This window comes from Hyla sarda, chromosome 2, assembly GCF_029499605.1.
Source record: "Hyla sarda isolate aHylSar1 chromosome 2, aHylSar1.hap1, whole genome shotgun sequence".
NCBI lineage: Eukaryota > Metazoa > Chordata > Amphibia > Anura > Hylidae > Hyla > Hyla sarda.
This window is the reverse complement of record NC_079190.1, coordinates 63,489,262-63,510,415: the sequence shown is the minus strand read 5'-3', so window position 1 is coordinate 63,510,415 and position 21,154 is coordinate 63,489,262. Positions and strand designations below refer to the sequence as shown.

At 41.9% G+C, this 21,154-nt stretch overlaps 1 protein-coding gene across 4 annotated transcripts in view; it reads left to right on the top strand.

Annotated features, from left to right (window-relative positions):
- The first annotated feature begins 359 nt into the window (after positions 1-359).
- Positions 360-21,154, top strand: part of DCLK1 (doublecortin like kinase 1) — a 408,196-nt gene continuing 387,401 nt past the window's right edge. For 2 of the 4 annotated variants that reach the window (XM_056561920.1, XM_056561919.1), the window contains exon 1: positions 360-549. The gene's annotated coding sequence lies outside the window, so the exon portion shown is untranslated. The remainder of the gene's footprint in view (positions 550-21,154) is intronic. The other 2 variants (XM_056561918.1, XM_056561923.1) reach the window with 2 other exon arrangements.

Genomic DNA, 21,154 nt, shown 5'->3' with positions numbered 1-21,154 from the left:
ATCTATCTATCTATCTATCTATCTCATGTCTATCTATCTATCTATCTATCTCATATCTATCTATCTATCTATCTACCTATCTATCTATCTATCTATCTATCTATCTATCTATCTATCTAGTGTACATAACTAACAATTGTTATATCCCAGTGTTTTTCTCTAGTATTGTGGCCCCCAGGCTGGCAGTAAAGTTTCTGACCCCTGTACAATCCTGGGTGCTGAGCCTCTAGTATGTGCCCTGGACAATTCCCTGCGGGCACAGGCAGAGCACATATGTGGTGGGCAGGGTGGATGGATGGATGGATGGATGGTGCTGGTGTGAGGAGGAGAGCAGCATCTCAATGAGGGCCGGGCTAATGCAAATCACTGCAATAGCAGCAGAAGGAAAGCAGCTGCAGCCCAGACTCAGCACATCAGCAGTCAGGGAGTCAGTCAGGGGCCAGCACATCCATAACAAAGACACCAGCCTGTCTGTGCCGGCACAATACCCTGCTCACCCACCGGAGCCTGCCCTGCCTGTGCCCGCACCTCTACCCAGCACTAGATAAGGTAAGTGCTGCCACCGGCATCATCCTGCCTGTCCATTCATTGTGCCATGGAAATACCAGCCTGCTGGCATCTAGGAGGTAGTGCCAGGAGAGGTATCAATGTCCTGTGCCCTCCAGCAGGCTGGTGAGAGGGGCGCAGGGGAGGTGGGCACAGAACTGCTCCCATTCATCTCATCACGTCTCATTACATTGGGATCACTGAGCTGCATTCTGCAAGACTGACAATGTATTACAGCAGAGACTGGTATAAGCCATGAGCACAGCCAGAACACTTATATATGTCTATCTATCTATCTATCTATCTATCTATCTCATATCTATCTATCTATCTCATATCTATCTATCTCATATCTATCTATCGATCGATCTCATATCTATCTATCTATCTCATATCTATCTATCTATCTATCTATCTATCTATCTATCTATCTATCTCATATCTATCTATCTATCTCATATCTATCATCCATCTATCTATCTATCTATCTATCTATCTCATATGTATCTATCTATCTATCTCATATCTATCTATCTCATATCTATCTATCTCATATCTATCTATCTATCTATCTCATATCTATCTATCTATCTCATATCTATCTATCTATCTATCTATCTATCTCATATCTATCTATCTCATATCTATCTATCTATCTCATATCTATCTCATATCTATCTATCTCATATCTATCATCCATCTATCTATCATCCATCTATCTCATCCATCTATCTATCTATCTATCTATCTCATATCTATCTATCTCATATCGATCTATCTCATAGCTATCATCCATCTATCTATCATCTATCTATCTATCTATCTATCTCATATCTATCTATCTCATATCTATCTATCTGTTCGTCTATCCATCCATCCATCCATTTATCATCTACCATAGTGATGGCCTCTGCATAGATATTGAATATACCTTGCAAAAGAGTGACAATGCATAGAATGGTTCAACCTTTGCATCCAATACAGAACTGCACAAGCAATACAGTATATGTGTCTGCCTATATATTATGTGTCTGTCTGATATATATATATATATATATATATATATATATATATATATATATATATATATAATCTATCATCTGTCTATCTATCGAGCATTGGCATGGCCTCTTCCCAGGTTCTGACTATACCTTGAAAATAGTGACAATGCATAGACGGTGGAGCCTCCTTTATAGAATTGCACACACTATATATGTCTATTAGGGTCTATTATGTCTGTCTATCCTCTCTCCAGCATAACATGGCCTCTGCATAGATACTATCTACACTTTGCAAAAAAAAAGTGACAATACATAGAGTTTCTCCCTATGCATCCTTACGGAATTATTATCTATCTGCATATTGTATCTATGTATGATCTGTCCAGTATATAGTGTGGCCTCTGCATACAGACTGTCAACACCTTCTAGAGTGACACTGCATAGCAGGTCCATCCTATACATCCTATATCCCATAGGGGTGTATGTTATACCATATGTAGGAATATTCGTGCCCTTAAGCACCATAGGGGTAGTAGCCTGGATATTGTGGCTTTATAGCTGCTGACAGCTGCACAGTCTATACCTCCCAGCACAGTGACAATACATACAAGACGCAGGTTCATCCTATACCCCCCCCCCCCCCCCTCCTCCCTGTGAGGTTATTGGCTCTGATGCCTTAGTAATTGTGGATGGATAGACAGGAAAGACAATAGTTCTCCTGACCGCCAGCTTCATGTCCAGCCTTTATTATAAGCGTTCATACAGTGACTTTATACTGCTAAACTTATATAGGAAATCTGTACTGGTCCCATCCATAGTCCGCATTCCCAGTGTGTGCGCCAATTTGCATTTTGGGACTAGGAGAGCCTAAATTCAAGAGGGGGGGACAGGGAGTGGATGAACATGAATTGAGGCACACAGGAGGGTTAGTGGTTAATACTTCTTGCTGCATTAAAGATTGTGAATAGCAGAATAAGGATCAGACAAAGAAACACGGTTCTGCCTGGCATCCGCAAAAATGCTTCAAGTGGCATCGGATCGCCGGGCGCCTGGAGAGGGCTGAGCTCACCATCTTATTTCTCTGCATCCGACATGGGAGCCCTGTACATGAGCCTTATTGATGAATAAAACATCACTGCATCTAGATGCCACATGGCATCACATATCCGTGGCCTAGATTGCGGTAGGAAATAGCATGGCACTGGCAGAGGTGGGCAAAAGGGAGTTTTCCACCTCATTTATTTTCCTGCACTTTTGGAGGGGTAGATGGGAATAATGCATGAGCCCCCTGCATTGTGTGATGGGAGAGGAATTCATCTATTAAGGCTGGGTTCACATTACGTTTTTCAACTACGTTTTCTATCAAAAACCGTATGGGAAAAAAAACGGATGGAACAGTATAGGGAAAAAGTAAACCGTATGCGTTTTTAAACAGTATACTATTTTTAAAAGTGCATACAGTTCCGTAGGTTTTTTTTTTTTTTTTTAAACATAAGTTTTTGAAAATTGTGTCCATTTTTAATGGGAGGGGTCTTGGGTGGGGACTTTAGGATGCAAATGCGCATGTGCAAAGAAAAAACGCATACGGTTTTGCCGCATGGAACCGTATACATGTGTGTTGCCCGTTGACGTCCATGTTACAAAAAAAAGGTATACGTTTTTAAAACTGGAGTCAAAACCGTGGTCAAACACGGTTTGGAGTACTGTTTAAAAACGTATTGCAAGCAAACCGTACGCAACCGTGTGCATCAGGGTGTATACGGTTTGCAATGCTTTGCCTATGTATACGGTTTTAACTAATGAAAACGTATGCGGGAACCGTAGTCGAAAAACGTAGTGTGAACCCAGCCTTATAGTGTTTCCCAACCAGGGTGCCTCCAGCTGTTGCAAAACTACAACTCCCAGCATGCCCGGACAGCCTTCGGCTGTCCAGGCATGCTGGGAGTTGTAGTTTTGCAACAGCTGGAGGCACCCTGGTTGGGAAGCAGTGGTGTATACTAAGATACAATGCATTCTTCATGCTTTGCCTATGTATACGGTTTTAACTAATGAAAACGTATGCGGGAACCGGAGTTGAAAAACGTAGTGTGAACCCAGCCTTATAGTGTTTCCCAACCAGGGTGCCTCCAGCTGTTGCAAAACTACAACTCCCAGCGGGCATGCTGGGAGTTGTAGTTTTGCAACAGCTGGAGGCACCCTGGTTGGGAAGCAGTGGTGTATACTAAGATACAATGCATTCTTCATGGATACAGCAGGCTCATAACTAATATAGACTTGTACAGACATTAGATTGGTGGGAGTTGTAGTTTTGCAACAGCTGGAGGCACCCTGGTTGGGAAGCAGTGGTGTATACTAAGATACAATGCATTCTTCATGGATACAGCAGGCTCATAACTAATATAGACTTGTACAGACATTAGATTGGTGGGAGTTGTAGTTTTGCAACAGCTGGAGGCACCCTGGCTGGAAAACACTGATCTATTCCATAGTCACTGAGGTTCTAACATACTGCATAGTCAGCAATTTGTATGGAGGAAGAAAAGGAAAGCACAGGACAGGGGCTGCACCCTGGATACATTAACGCCGTATATCCCTATTTATTGCTCTCATCGGATACAATACAGGACTTAACCTGTGACCATGTATAATAGAGGGGACTCGCTCGGCTATTCATAAGCTGGGATGTGTTTATGGTTATATATATATATAAAGGAAGTTCTAGTGTTTATGGTTAGGAATAGGATATTATGAAACATTCATGTTGTTATTTACAATAGACTTTTTTTCTCTGTTACATTAGACTCTTATGCAAGTAGAAAGTTAATTAGAATGTAGAATCTATCAATATCTGTGTGTTCTCTATTGGCAATCAATGGGAAGGGTGAGATACATGTCACTAATATTGTTCTAAATGGAAAATCCAGTCTTTCCCTGTAGATCCGCCGGGCATGGGGAGAGTTTGCGGAATGTAAAGTATTTCTTTTCTTTTTTTTTATTCAGATAAAGGAGGGATGTTTTCTGGAATTTTCTCCCATGTCTGCAGTGCTTACCGTCCAGGCTACTGTGTTGTAATGGTCTAGTCTGACTAAATGAACTAGAAAAATGATCTGGCATCTGGTCCTTGGAGTCAGTGAGCAGATATACGCCATGGCTCCCAGGCCTGTGCTCCGGGTAACTGGATTCTCTTATCATAACGGATCTGATTTCATTGCTGGATGTAGATAGAAACATAGAAAACGTAGAATGTGTCGGGAGATAAGAACCATTCGGCCCATCTAGTCTGCCCAATATCTTGAATACTATCAATAGTCCCTGGCCTTATCTTATATGGAGGATAGCCTTATACCTGGCCCTATCTTATATGAAGGATAGCCTTATACCTATCTCTATCTTATATGAAGAATAGCCGTATGCCTATTCCTATCTTATATAAAGGATAGCCTTACACCTATCTCTATCTAATATGAAGGATAGCCTTATACCTATCCCTATCTTATATGAAGGATAGCCTTATACCTATCTCTATCTTATATGAAGGATAGCCTTATACCTATCGCTATCTTATATGAAGGATAGCCTTATGCCTATCTCTATCTTATATAAAGGATAGCCTTATACCTATCTCTATCTTATATGAAGGATAGCCTTATACCTATCCCTATCTTATATGAAGGATAGCCTTATACCTATCTCTATCTTATATGAAGGATAGCCTTATGCCTATCCCTATCTTATATGAAGGATAGCCTTATACCTATCTCTATCTTATATGAAGGATAGCCTTATGCCTATCCCTATCTTATATGAAGGATAGCCTTATGCCTATCTCTATCTTATATGAAGGATAGCCTTATGCCTATCTCTATCTTAAATGAAGAATAGCCGTATGCCTATTCCTATCTTATATAAAGGATAGCCTTACTCCTATCTCTATCTTATATGAAGGATAGCCTTATGCCTATCCCTATCTTATATGAAGGATAGCCTTATACCTATCTCTATCTTATATGAAGGATAGCCTTATGCCTATCCCTATCTTATATGAAGGATAGCCTTATGCCTATTCCTATCTTATATAAAGGATAGCCTTACACCTATCTCTATCTAATATGAAGGATAGCCTTATGCCTATCCCTATCTTATATGAAGGATAGCCTTATGTCTATCTCTATCTTATATGAAGGATAGTCTTATACCTATCCCTATCTTATATGAAGGGTAGCCTTTTGCCTATCTCTATCTTATATGAAGGATAGCCTTTTGCCTATCTCTATCTTATATGAAGGATAGCCTTATGCCTATCCCTATCTTATATGAAGGATAGCCTTATGCCTATCTCTATCTAAATGAAGGATAGCCTTATGCTTATCTATATCTAATACAAAGGATAGCCTTATGCCTATCCCTATCTTATATGAAGGATAGCCTTATGCCTATCTCTATCTTATATGAAGGATAGCCTTATACCTATCTCTATCTTATGTAAATGATAGCCTTTTGCCTATCCCTATCTTATATGAAGGATAGCCTTATACCTATCCCTATCTTATATGAAGGATAGCCTTATGCCTATCTCTGTCTTATATGAAGGATAGCCTTATACCTATCTCTATCTTATATGAAGGATAGCCTTATACATATCTCATGCATGCTTAAACTCCTTCACTGTATTAGCAGCGACCACTTCTGCAGGAAGGCTATTCCATGCATCCACTACTCTCTTAGTAAAGTAATACTTCCTGATATTACTGAAGAAACCTTTGCCCCTCTAATATAATACTCTGTCTTCTGGTTGTAGTTTTTCTTCTTTTACTTCTCCTCTCCTCCTTTACCGTGTTGATTCCCTTTATGTATTTAAAAGTTTCTGTCATGCAATTTGGTATTCTTTTCCACTTTATTCCACATCAGTGACTGATGTTGATCTATTTGTCTATTTAGAACAGTGTTTCCCAACCATAGGGATTGAGAGGGTCCTATAGTCCTAGTAGTCAATATGGAACCCCCCCCCCCCCCCCCCCGTTGATGTATGTTTCGCGCCACTGGCTCATTTTCCTTGCAGAACAGAAGGTTAGCACAAACTCCCTTGACTCCCACTACCATGTTTCATTTTAGGGGAATGAAGAAAGGGGAGATCTGTGCAAGTCGGCACTCCCCGTGGGTTACGAGTCAGAGGTTAACCCGAACTGATGCCACATTTTTACCAGGCAACATAACAGTGGCCTCGGCAGCCCTAATGGTATATACGCCAGTGTAGATGTCTGTATTATAATAATGTAAGGAATCTATATGTGAGTGTTTTCCAAGCAGTGTGCCTCCAGCTGTTGCAAAACTACAACTCCCAGCGTGCCCGGACAACGGCTGTCCGGGCATGCTGGGAGTTGTAGTTTTGCAATAGCTGGAGGCACACTGCTTTGGATCACTTCCTCACATGTATGCCATTATATATATTATATATTGAATACAATACAACCAAATATATAACCAAACTAGGTTCCTGAAAATATATATTTTATATATATATATATATATATATATATATATATATATATATATATATATATATATTTTTATTTTTTTTTTCACCAGGTTCAGTGCTCATATAAGCTGCACTACACTTTCTACAGACTCTATCAGTTTGCCTTTTACATTTCCCCGGCTTCTTCCCTTCTTGATCTGCCTATAATAGTGTTTGGATTTCTATTAGGGATGTCCTGACACCGATACTGGTATTAGTATTGGCACCGATACCAGACGTTTGCACAAGTACATGTCCCCGATGCCAACAGATTGCGTGGAAGCCATACAATTAGCGTGCAGAGAGATGTAGGTAGTTTCCCCCAATAGCTCCTCCAGTGCATGCGGAGACCTCAGCGCATGAGCGTAGGGAAGGGGATAAGGATTTTTATTATTTTCTTTTGGAGGGGTCTTATTGGTGGGAAACTACTTGATGGAGGCATCTACCTGATTGGAGGTTTTCTACCTAACAGACCACATAACTATTTGGGGGCTTCTACCTTAAAGAGGATGGTTTCTTACCTACCTAACTCCTGGGGGCTTCACCCTAATAGGGAAATTTCTTACTTATCTATCTTCTGAATACTTATAACCTAAAACAGGAGGATTCCCTTCCTACCTACTGGGGGCTTCTACCTAATAGTGAGATTCCCTACCTACCTTAAAGTGTACCCGTCAGATCCCCCCCCCAAAAAAATGTTTTTTATATATCACTCAGTACTAGAGATGAGCGAACTTACAGTAAATTCGATTCGTCATGAACTTCTCGGCTCGGCAGTTGATGACTTATCCTGCATAAATTAGTTCAGCTTTCAGGTGCCCCGGTGGGCTGAAAATGGTGGATACAGTCCTTGGAAAGAGTTTCCTAGGACTGTATCCACCTTTTCACCCACAGGAGCACCTGAAAGCTGAACTCATTTATGCAGGATAAGTCATCAACTGCCGAGCCGAGAAGTTTGCGACGAATCGAATTTACTGTAAGTTCGATCATCTCTACTCAGTACCTAATCCTGACCATGTACATCTAATTTTTATGTGTCTAGCACCTTTATTTATTTTTTTATTACACTTTTAATGTAGCTCACTAGTCTGAATTCCTCCCAAAGGGAGGGGGCGTGGCCTCACTGTGCAGGTCTCCGCCCCCCTCCCTCAGTATGCTGTCTGCATACATCTCTCCTAGCATTAGCAAAACTACAACTCCCTGCTTGTCCTCACTGACAGTAGGGGGACACAAGCTGACAGTGGGAGGATTTTTTCTCCAGCTGTGAGCCCTGCGCTCATAGCTGTCAATCAAGGAAGTGTGTCCATGATGCATGGACACAGCAGGACTAGTATGTGTCCAAGCAGGCAGGGGGAGCAGTTGTTAATGAAAGCAATTGCAAAACCTATTGGTTTTGCATGCTTTACAACATTTCAAAAGTTTTTGTATCTGACAGTGCCAATTTAAGCGAGACTTCTACCTAGTAGAGGGATTCCCTACCTACCTATCTTTTTGGGGCTTCTACTTAAAAAGGGATTCCCTACCTACTAACTGGGGGCTTCAACCTAAAAGGTGGATTGCTTGCCTACCTACCTACTAGGGCTTCTACGTAATAGGGGGGATTTTCTAACTACCTTCTTGGGGCTTCTACCTAATTGGGCGTGACGGGGGAACCCTTCCTAAATATACTCATTTTGATTGTCAGTCAGGTCCTCATATCTGACTCTTACCTAAAGCTTTAAAAAGTCTAAAGTCACCTCTGCTGTCACCTGATTTTTTTTTTTTTTTGTATCGGTATTGGAAGCGGTGAGTACTTGAAAAAATATTGGCACTCGTACTCTGTCTTGAAGAAAATGGTCAGGACATTCCTAATTTCTATAGTATTAGCATTACAATCATGAATCAGAAGGCTCAGGATGAACAGTCTTTGGGAATGCAATGGAGAAACTAATTTCCAAATGTAAATAAATGTGAAAATATAGTGAAGTATAAAAAATAAAGCACAGCTGATTAGAATCTGGGGGAATTTTTTAGAAATCTACATGTACTGTAGCTGTACAGTAGATTCAATACCAAAAAACAGTTATTCTTTACATGAATGAGCTGATTCGTGTGAAGAATAACATGTTAAAGTGGTTTTCTTGGACATGAATAGGCCATGAATATCTGATCGATGGGTGTTCGACACTCTGTCAACCATCTGTTTTCCACTTCATTGGGAGCTGAGCTGCAGTTACCCAGCATGACCACTACACAATGTATGGAGCTATCTGCTTTTGAGCGAGCTCTGACAAACACCTGATGGATGGAGTGCCAGATGTCGGACCCCCATTGATCACATATTAATGGCCTGTTGTTAGGATAGGCCATCAATAAAAAATTCCAGAAAAATCTTTTAAAGATATTATTCTTCATATAAATGAGCTGTTGTTATGCTTTAGTAGTCCATATACTGTAAAATGACATTATAAATTCTCAAGTGAACCAACCTCATCTTAAAGTAATTCTAGTTGTATTGGTCTAAATAAGACAAACTAGGAGCCTGTGCGGTTGTTGTCATAGGACATTGATATGTGACTTCTGACTAATTGTCAATGAGACTAAATTCCCAGATTAATCATCCATAATCATCACTTACTATATAACTATAGATTACATTTCCTATAGGAATCACATGAAAACAAATTTAAAATCCCAAAATCCCACTAGTACTACTCCCATAAAATAGTCCGAAAGTACAGTTGTCCTTTAATAGAAATGGGTAAGGGTCGGCACTCGAGTCCCTTGGTGGTGCACGTGGAATAAATGGCAATGGTAGAAAGAACAATCCCGGCACTCACTTTAGTCTTCTGCCAAGTGAAATGTGTTTATTAAAACACGGTGCAAACACAATATGACGCGTTTCGGCCAAAGCCTTTATCAGTCTGATGTATGTCAGTCTGATAAAGGCTTTGGCCGAAACGCGTCATATTGTGTTTGCACTGTGTTTTAATAAACACATTTCACTTGGAAGAAGACTAAAGTGAGTGCCGGGATTGTTCTTTCTACCAGTTGTCCTTTAATAACCTTCTGGAAAATATCTTTACGCCTACTTCCATTGATGACTTTAGGAACACTTAGGAAATATTGTTTAAGGAGTGGTCTCCTTATGGCAACCTCTGTTTAATATTGCATATTGATATAGTACAAAGGGTTCCCTTTCCGTCTTAGAGCCATAATGGAGATCCGCTTTGTAAGTTCCTTCTCTGACCCAGCATGTCCATATATTACATAGTGGGCTCTTTATAAGTTGTCAAGAGCCACAACGCTTTTGTTACGCCGAGCGCTCCGGGTCCCCGCTCCTCCCCGGAGCGCTCGCTACACTCTCGCTATTGCAGCGCTCCGGGCAGATCCACTGACCCGGTGCGCTGCGATCCTGCCTCCAGCCGGGATGCGATTCGCGATGCGGGTGGCGCCCGCTCGCGATGCGCACCCCGGCTCCCGTACCTGACTCGCTCTCCGTCGGTCCTGTCCCGGCGCGCGCGGCCCCGCTCCCTAGGGCGCGCGCGCGCCGGGTCTCTGCGATTTAAAGGGCCACTGCGCCGCTGATTGGCGCAGTGGTTCTAATTAGTGTGTTCACCTGTGCACTCCCTATGTATACCTCACTTCCCCTGCACTCCCTCGCCGGATCTTGTTGCCATTGTGCCAGTGAAAGCGTCTCCTTGTGTGTCCTAGCCTGTGTTCCAGACCTCCTGCCGTTGCCCCTGATTACGATCCTTGCTGCCTGCCCCGACCTTCTGCTACGTCCGACCTTGCTTCTGTCTACTCCCTTGTACCGCGCCTATCTTCAGAAGTCAGAGAGGTTGAGCCGTTGCTAGTGGATACGACCTGGTCACTACCGCCGCAGCAAGACCATCCCGCTTTGCGGCGGGCTCTGGTGAACACCAGTAGTGACTTAGAACCGGTCCACTAGCACGGTCCACGCCAATCCCTCTCTGGCACAGAGGATCCACCTCCAGCCAGCCGGCACCGTGACAGCTTTTAGTGCATACAGGACTCTATGCTTTGAGGCTTATTATATATTTGCCAGCCCAGGTTTGAGAATTTAGGAAGCAGAAAGGCCTGCAATTTAGTGAGTGGCATGTGGTAGTGAATGACGATTCATATAATTAAGTGAGTGGCATTTACTAGTGAACGGTGATGCAAGTCCAGGTTTGGGCACCTGGCTGAGTGCGGATCCTTGCGGAGTCCCAGGGTGAGGTGAGCTGGACTGTTACACCATATTACTGTTTATACAGTACTGTATGCATCGCTGCTAACCTTAAAGTCACTGGGGGAGATTTATCACAACCCGTCGAGAGGAAAAGTTGCCCAGTTGCCCTAAGCAACCAATCAGATCTCTTCTTAAATTTTTAACAAGGCCTCTGCAAAATGAAAGAAACGATCTGATTGGTTGCTATGGGCAACTCAGCAACTTTTCCTCTGGACAGGTTTTGATAAATCTCCCCCGTTAGCTTATATTTGGTCCATGAGGTCAATCGGCGTGCTGGAAACACATTGGGGGAGATTTATTAAAACCTGTGCAGAGGCAAAAATTGCCCAGTTGCCCATAGCAACCAATCAGCTTTCTTCTTACTTTCTTAACAAGGCTTATGAAAAATGAAAGAAGCAATCTGATTGGTTGCTATGGGCAACTGGGCAACTTTGCCTCTGCACAGGTTTTGATAAATCTCCCCCTATTGTGATATACATTGGCAAACCGTTTAAAAGTCTTTATGTAGATATGAGATAGATAGATATGAGATAGATAGATAGATATGAGATAGATAGATATGAGATAGATAGATATGAGATAGATCGATATATATATACAGATATGAGAGATAGATAGATATGAGATAGATATGAGACAGATAAATACGAGATAGATAGATATGAGATAGATAGATATGAGACAGATAAATACGAGATAGATAGATATGAGATAGATAGATATGAGATAGATAGATAGATAGATAGATATGAGATAGATAGTTAGATATGAGAAAGATAGATATGAGATAGATAGATATGAGATAGATAGATAGATATGAGATAGATAGATATGAGATAGATAGATAGATATGAGATACATAGATGATAGATATATAGATAGATATGAGATAGATAGATGATAGATATATAGATAGATAGATATGAGATAGATACATATGAGATAGATAGATAGATATGAGAAAGATAGATAGATAGAATATGTAAAGTTTAATTTATGGCAAAATGACACCTAGTATCTTGGATAAAATCTTTCTTATTAACCAGACACTGTTCTGTATGTCACGATGTCCTCACCCCATTACTATTCCTCCATTGTGAGCCTCATAAGAAGACCTATTCAATGTTTTTCACAAGGTTTTGATTATTTTAAAATTTCAGCTTTTTGGGAATTTGACATTTGCATATGAATGTGGAAGCTTTGAATATGATTTTCCTACAGACAATGTGGTCATAATGTCCAGTCCACCAAACACCACCCTATCTCTTATGTGACAAAACAAAAATTCAGAACCTTTTAGAACATTAATACACACGTCTTTTTTTATTTATCATGACCTGTTCACACAATGTTTTCCCTATGGTTTAGATGTAGACAGTTTATCCAAATGTAGATCGCAATGTATCTCAACCAAGGTCTCCCATTGTTTCACTTGTGCTAAATTTGGCCCAATGTCATACAGCAAAAGAAGTGGTGTGTGTGGTCAGTGCTATGGGATTCCGTGTGCATGTATCCATTCTGGAAAACAGACACTGATCTATCTAGATGGGATACATTTCTGGGCCATCCTTCATTGGAGTGTTTCCCAACCAGGGTGCCTCCAGCTGTTGCAAAACTACAACTTCATCCCTCATTTCTGGGCCATCCTTCATTGGAGTGTTTCCCAACCAGGGTGCCTCCAGCTGTTGCAAAACTACAACGCCCAGCATGCCCGGACAGCCGTTGGCTGTCCGGGCATGCTGGGAGTTGTAGTTTTGCAACAGCTGGAGACACCCAGCTTGGGAAACACTGCTTCATGGTATAAAGGTTGGGTCACTGGCCTAGGCTATTCAAGTCATCACAGAACAAACATGTTTTGAGAATCTGAGAAAGTATCTAGAACACATGAGAAACAAGTTATTCTGAGTGTTAATAAAAGTGGATCATATTGGAATCCTAAAATGGTTATGCTATCTATGAACACTCTTTTTCTTAAAGGGAATGTGTCACCATTTTATTTTTTTAATAAATAAAATTATTCTATCAAGATAAAGCATTCCATTTATGTATTTAGTTTTAGGACAATGTAGTTTTATTGTTATTTATTAATAAAGTGTGAACTGGGGGGGCTGTAATAACGGTAGCCTCCTTGTGATGTGTCACTTCACAACACCTACACAGTTGCTTTATGGCAGGCACAGGGCATAAGAAAGTTAAAGGGGTATTCCAGGAAAAAAAAAATTATATATCAACTGGCTCCAGAAAGTTAAACAGATTTGTAAATTAATTCTATTAAAAAAATCTTAATCCTTCCAATAATTATCAGCTGCTGAAGTTGAGTTGTTCTTTTCTGTCTGACAACAGTGCTCTCTGCTGACACCTCTGCCTGTCTCGGGAACTGCACAGAGTAGGAGAGGTTTGCTATGGGGATTTGCTTCTACTCTGTACAGTTCCCGAAACACGTGTCATCAGAGAGCGCTTAGACAGAAAAGAACAACTCAACTTCAGCAGCTCATAAGAACTGATTAAGATTTTTTAATAGAAGTAATTTACAAAACTGTTTAACTTTCTGGAGCCAGTTAATATATTAAAAAAAAGTTTTTTCCTGGATAACCCCTTTAAGACTGAGAGTGTCTGATAGAAAACCATTGACTGCTTACTGCAGATGTGCATAGCACAGGCTAGGTGAAATGAAAGGGGGAGCCAGAGCCATTTTCTTGAAGTCCCTGAGGAGCAGGGAACTATCAAGACACATCTAGTCTGTTCTTTACCACTCTTCAGACACCAACAAAATGGTGGCAGTTAAATTGAAAAAACTACAAAACCCCCTCCCCCTCTCCTTTTGCACATAGACCGATGAGTAAGGTAGACAGGCGAGGTTTAGTTTGCAGCAGCCCAACAAGTTGCTTGCTTTCACTAGATTCCTCATGTTAGCTCCCTCAACAGTGGGGGATATGACGTTATTATTTTTTTTCTATATATTTTGTGACAAGAAATATTTTTTTTAAATATTTCCAAAAATATTTAAAAAATGTAAAAAAATTATTTAACCTCTAAAAAAAAAAAAAATCACATTTGGTGACACATTCCCTTTAAAGGGGTTATCCAGGAAAAAACTTTTATATATATATATATATATATATATATATATATATATATATATATATATATATCAACTGGCTCCAGAAAGTTAAACAGATTTGTAAATTATGATATAAAAGTTGAAAAAGTACAAGTCCGGCACTGCTATGCAGGTGAAGGCAATATACTTGGTAATATGGTGTCCGCTGATCCAGGCATGGATGGAGACTATGCAGTGTATGCTATGTCGGGGTGCTGGTCAGGAAAGCAGGGGAACACGAGGTGTAGTTACAGCTGTTTCACGGGAACACAGCCCGCTTTGTCAGACGAAGTCTGACGAAGCGGGCTGTGTTCCCGTGAAACAGCTGTAACTACACCTCGTGTTCCCCGGCGTTCTTGCCGACTGCCTGTCCCCTGTGTTCTACGTTATACTTCACGGAATAAAGTTATCTATGCACGAAGATTGGGTGAGTACGGTTTTTCTACATTGTTCAGATTTGTAAATTACTTCTATTAAAAAATCTTAATCCTTCCAGTACTTATGAGCTTCTGAAGTAAAGGTTGTTCTTTTCTGTCTAAGTGCTCACTGATGACACGTGTCTCGGGAAACGCCCAGTTTAGAAGAGGTTTGCTATGGGGATTTGCTTCTAAACTGGGCGGTTCCCGAGACAGGTGTCATCAGAGAGGACTTAGACAGAAAAGAACAACCTTAACTTCAGTAGCTTATAAGTACTGAAAGGATTAAGATCTTTTAATAGAAGTAATTTACAAATCTGTTTAACTTTCTGGAGCCAGTTGATATATAAAAAAAGTTTTTTTCCTGGGTAACCCCTTTAATATATGAACTGGGGTTCTCCTGTTCCTCCACAAAAGTTACAAAAAAGACTCACCAGCTACAAGAAAGGCAACCTTCTCATGTGGGAGAGGACTGGGGTGTCTCACAAATGGCTTATTGAATATATACTAATTTTATATATATATGCTATGCCTATAATACTTTGTGTACTAACCCTATGGACTGGTATATACTACTGGACATAGCAGATGGGAAGATATCTGTATGCACGTCATATCATTAGTTATACTCTGTTCTCATACAGACCCATCTGTCATTCTTTGACTTCTAAAATGTTTTTACTTTTAATAGACCAAGAACTGAAGACCGCAGCATATCAAATATTTATAATATATATATATATATATAAATACATTACATAGCGAAAATAAATGCAGACAAAGAATAAGAGAATTGACACATTTATTACTGTGACATCCAGTATTATTTATAGAACTAATATGAGGCAAGGTCCAGACAAGATTCTTCAGAATATTTATAGCGATTCGGAAAATTCTCTTCTCATTTCCTGCACTGGGGATCTGACCATGTATGAAAAGGCCTAAATTGTTCTAATAAAAAGGAAATTGGTCCGCCCGTAGACAAATGGCAGGCGGACCAGCAGTGATTTTTTTGGCATTATTAGATAAGGCTTGTTGTACAGCGGAGATGTGACCCCTATTGTGATATTTCATTTTCCAAAATCCATATACCATATATACTCGAGTATAGGCCGACCTGAATATAAGCCGAGGCCCCTAATTTCACCCCAAAAACCCAGGAAAAGTTATTGACTCGACTATAAGCCTAGGGTGGGAAATACATCATCCCCCCATGTAATCATCCCCCCCCTGTCATCATCCAGACCCCCATCATTAACACCCCCCGTCATCATCCCCCCCTTCATCATCACCCAGTCATCATCCCCCTCATCATCATCACCCTGTCATTATCACCCTCATCATCATCACCCTGTCATCATCCCCCCCCTGTCATCATCCAGACCCCCATCATCATCACCCCGGTCATCATTCCCCCCCCCCCCTTCATCATCACTTCCCGTCAATCCCTCCATCAGTGGTCTTCAACCTGCGGACCTCCAGATGTTGCAAAACTACAACTCCCAGCATGCTGGGAGTTGTAGTTTTGAAACATCTGGAGGTCCGCAGGTTAAAGACCACTGCGGCCTTCGTCATCATCCAGACCCCCCTTTAGTGACGTTGCCTTGACGACGGCACACAGGGACGTTCATGCGCAGGTACGTCTGCTGTGCACGGACGTCCCTGTGCGTCGTCTTCAAGGCAACGTTATTAGGCCGGGCCCAGAGAGGAGAACTCCTGGTGAAAATGGACAGCCCGGAACGACTCACCCTCCCCACCGGACGGTTCCTGCAGCATAGATGGCCCGGACCAGCTCACCCTTCCTTCCCACTGAGGGGAGGTGAGTAGAAAACTAAAAGGGGGTCTGGATGATGACGAAGGCTGCAGATGTCTTCAACCTGCGGACCTCCATATGTTTCAAAACTACAACTCCCAGCATGCCCGGACAGCCGATGGCTGTCCAGGCATGCTGGGAGTTGTAGTTTTGCAACATCTGGAGGTCCACAGGTTGAAGATCACTGAGAAGGGATTGACAGGCGGAGAGTTCACTCGAGTATAAACCGAGGGGGGCGTTTTCGGCACGAAAAATCGTGCTGAAAAACTCGGCTTATACTCGAGTATATACGGTATTTGATCTGCCTTTCTACACTGCCTCTGGTGGGTGTGAGTGTATAAGTAGTATTGAGGCCAGTTGTGGGATTAAGCAGAGATCTGGGCCTAGGCAGCCATTATAGGGGTGCCAGAAAGTTAAACAGATTTGTACATTCCTTCTGTTCAAAAAAAATCTTAATCCTTCCAGTACTTAATCCTTCAGGTGCTGTATACTTCACAAGAAGTTCTTTTCTTTTTGAATTTCTTTTCTGTCTAACCACAGTGCTCTCTGCTGACACCTCTGTCCGTGTCAGGAACTGTCCAGAGCAGGATAGGTTTGCTATGGGGATTTGCTATGGGGATTCTACTCTGGACAGTTCCTGACAAGGACAGAGGTGTCAGCAGAGAGCACTGTGGTCAAACAGAAAAGAAATTAAAAAAGAAAAAACTTCCTGTGGACCATAGAGCAGCTGATATGTATTGGAAGGATTAAGATTTTTTTTCATAGAAGTATTTTACAAGTCTGTTTAACTTTCTGGAGCCAGTTGATTTAAAAAATGCTTTTTCACTGGAGTACCCCTTAAATCCTACTAATGGGCTGTAGAAGAGATCGACTGATGTGGAGTCCATCTGACTGCTGAGTGAGACAGCTAGAGTTAGAAAGAGATGGGCTTTGGAAAAAGAAGTTACTTGTGAGTTTGCAAATCCTTCTGAGAAAGTCTTCTCAATAGAGCCATGGGTACATACTGTCAGCCTGGTCAAAGGCCATAAGAGACTGAGACATTGGCGCTTATTTACTAACAGTGGAGTGTAGCTTTCTTTGTGGGTTTTAAAGGGTTACTCTGCCCCTAGACATCTTATCCTCTATCCAAAGGATAGGGGATAAGATGTCAGATCGCCGGGGTCCCGCTGTTGGGAACCCCCGGGATCGCCGCTACGGCACCCGGACCCCTTCCATAGACTTGCATTAAGGGGGCGGGCCGTGATGTCATGAGGGGCGGAGCCGTGACATCACGATGCTCCGGCCCCAGTATTGCTCGAACTCGCTCTGTGCAGCAATGATAGCGCGGTGATCCCGGGGCTCCCCAGCAGCGGGACCCCAGCGATCTGACATCTTATCCCCTATCCTTTGGATAGGGGATAAGATGTCTAGGGGCGGAGTACCCCTTTAATTCCCTACAAGTTATTTTCCACGGTATTTACTAAGGTTTCCCTACATTTTCCACTTTCCATACCTTTTGCATCTTTTACACATGCTCTGATCTGTAGGGTTTCCTCAACTGAAATTCACCACATTTTCTGTGGAAATTTGTTGTTTTTTTGTGAAAATGTCGGGAAAACGCCGCTTTTTGGTGACCATGCCCACTTTCCCCGATGGTCAAACCCCCTTTACGCGTTTTGTTAGCAAAATGGAGAGTTAGGGTGGGTTCACACTATGTTTGTAGTGTATGGTTGCTGGATCCGGTTGGGAGGGTCGAAATCCGTCTGCTCTTGTATCCCAGCCTGATCCAGCCCGAACCCCATTCATTTCAATGAGCCGACCGGAGTCAAACGCTGACTCCGGTTGTCTCATTTTTTCCCCGTATACGGTTTTCTGACCGGACCTTAAACCGTGGTATACCACGGTTTTTGGTCCGGTCAGAAAACCGTATACAGGGAAAAATGAGACAACCGGAGTCAGCGTTTGACTCCGGTCGGCTCATTGAAATGAATGGGGTTCGGGCTGGATCAGGCTGGGATACAAGAGCTAACGGTTTTCGCCCCTCCCAACCGGATCCAGCAACCATACCCTACAAACATAGTGTGAACCCACCCTTAGTCGGGTTTTTTTTTCAATTCTGGCGCAAATTCTGGCGCAGACAGGATTTCTGGCGCAATATGCCAGAATCTGACGCACAACCCGACAAAACATATCGGGTTTGCAATAGTAAATGAAGATCAGTGGGGAGGAAGAAGGAATTGTATCCACAGGTGACCACACCAGGGGACCACTGAGTCTGTATATTTCCTCTGTCTGTGAGAGACACCAGAGGCAAGAAGTGTAAACACCAAGTTACTGACAATGTGAACTGTGTATTACTTGTGATACTGTATACTGTACACGGGACCACACTCAGCATGCATGCACCAAAGTGGTCACTGGTAATGATCGCGTGGATCCTGGTCATGTGTAGCGACTTAGCAACTGTAGACACATAAGGGGAGATTTATCAAAACCTGTGCAGAGGAAAAGTTGCCCAGTTGCCCATAGCAACCAATCAGATAGCTTCTTTCATTTTGCAGAGGCCTGGTTAAAAATGAAAGAAGCGAGCTGATTGGTTGCTATGGGCAACTGGTCAAATGTTCTCTCCCATAGAAGGCAATAGAGCTTCCCTGGACTTGAGGCTAATGCAACCTTGCAAAACAATGCTAAGGCGGTGTACAATATTCTCTGATTGGGAGTAGTTTCTTTGAGACCCATAGAGTCATGTGGGTTCAGACATGAGACGTCTGTTATGTTGGGGTACAGTCCGACCACCTGGCCCTCACCTAAAACTGTGTGAAATTGGTGCAACTATTGTACTATTCACTGTTTTGCTGGTCAAGAGACTGCGCCCACAAACCGTGAGAGTAACCTCCAAGCTTTATGCCTCCTAAAGAGTCTGTAACCATCAAGCTTTGTGTGTGTATTGGTAAAAGGCACAATAACTGTGCGGCAGTAGAAATTTTAGAAATTGTTGGTTTCTCCCCCTACAACATGTCCATAACAATCTAGCAGGGTGCCACCCCATTAAACTCCCATCAACCCCTTGGAGGCCTAAAAAAAATGGCTATTTGGCCTTTGTCAAGCGGGTATACATCAGGATATTTTTGAGGGTATTTAGTAAAAAAATTCACATTTTTTATCCAAAAACCATATGGAAACCGCAAAAGTGTTAACTGGGGCTTAGACTGTTTTTTTGTTTTTTTGTTTTTTTTTAACCCTTTTTAAAAATACCAGTAAATATTTACTAAGAATAAAAAAAACTCAGCAAAAAATTTACATTAACACAGCTTTCTTACCGTGTTTTGTGTAACCTCATATACCCCTGATACCAATTCTGTATATTGTTGAGTATATTTTACCAAAAAGTTAAACTTATATATTTCATTAGGGCATTATTCGGTATTGCCGGCAGTAAACCATATGGCAACATAAAAGTCACATTTTTAGTACGTGGTGCAGGCTGTGAATTGTATTACTCATATTATTAGGTTGACTGGTCATGTGATGGGAGTATAAATGTTTTCATCCTCTATGTCAGTGGTCTTCAACCTGCGGACCTCCAGATGTTGCAAAACTACAACTCCCAGCATGCCCGGACAGCCGTTGGCTGTCCGGGCATGCTGGGAGTTGTAGTTTTGCAACATCTGGAGGTCCGCAGGTTGAAGACCACTGCTCTATGTCCTTACTATACCTTTGTGCCTCTGATCTTACAAGGAGGGTTCTTTTAATGCATTTCCCGATATATCTCAACCAGGGTGCCTCCAGCTGTTGTCATTGGAAGTCCGGGCATGCTGGGAGTTGTAGTTTGGCAACAGCTGGAGGCACCCTGTTTGGGAAACACTTTCATATCTTATTATGGAAGAATTATCCATATGATACGTGGTACTGTAATGCAGATCTATAATGTGCCACCATACAAGGTGTGTGTATTTAGCAATAGCATAGGCATCGGATATGCTCAGGCTTTGTAAAGCATCACAAAGAAAGCAGAAGATTGCCAAAATACGTGTACGGCTTGACAGCTGAATGACTGCGGACTGACAGAGGAACATCATTGTGCAGTCACATATTGTAGACAGGACGAGCGGATCCTTGGTTTTGTGCAGTCAGAGGATTGTCATGTTCTGACATACTTATCTGCTCTGGAAAATATTGCAATCTGGCATGTATAAGACCAAATCTTGCTACCGTTGTACATTATATCTCTTTACAAATATTACAAATTATTTTAACAGGTTTTAAAATAAAATGTAATCTATTTATAATTTGGTACCCACTGGAAAGGGCAGATGTTGTGTAGTACCATCTGGGAGTTATAGTACAAGCGCCGACAAGCGCAAGTTTCGCGTCAAATTACGCTTTCTCGATGCCTTGAGAAAGCGTCATTTGATGCGAAACTTGCGCTTTTCGGCTGTCTGACCTTACACCTCTGTTATCTGCTATGCCGCAATAAAGAACCTTTTAATTGCATCAGATTCCAGTGCCGCGGAGTGTCTCTCTTCTTGTGGATTTCCATGCTGTTTGCTGTA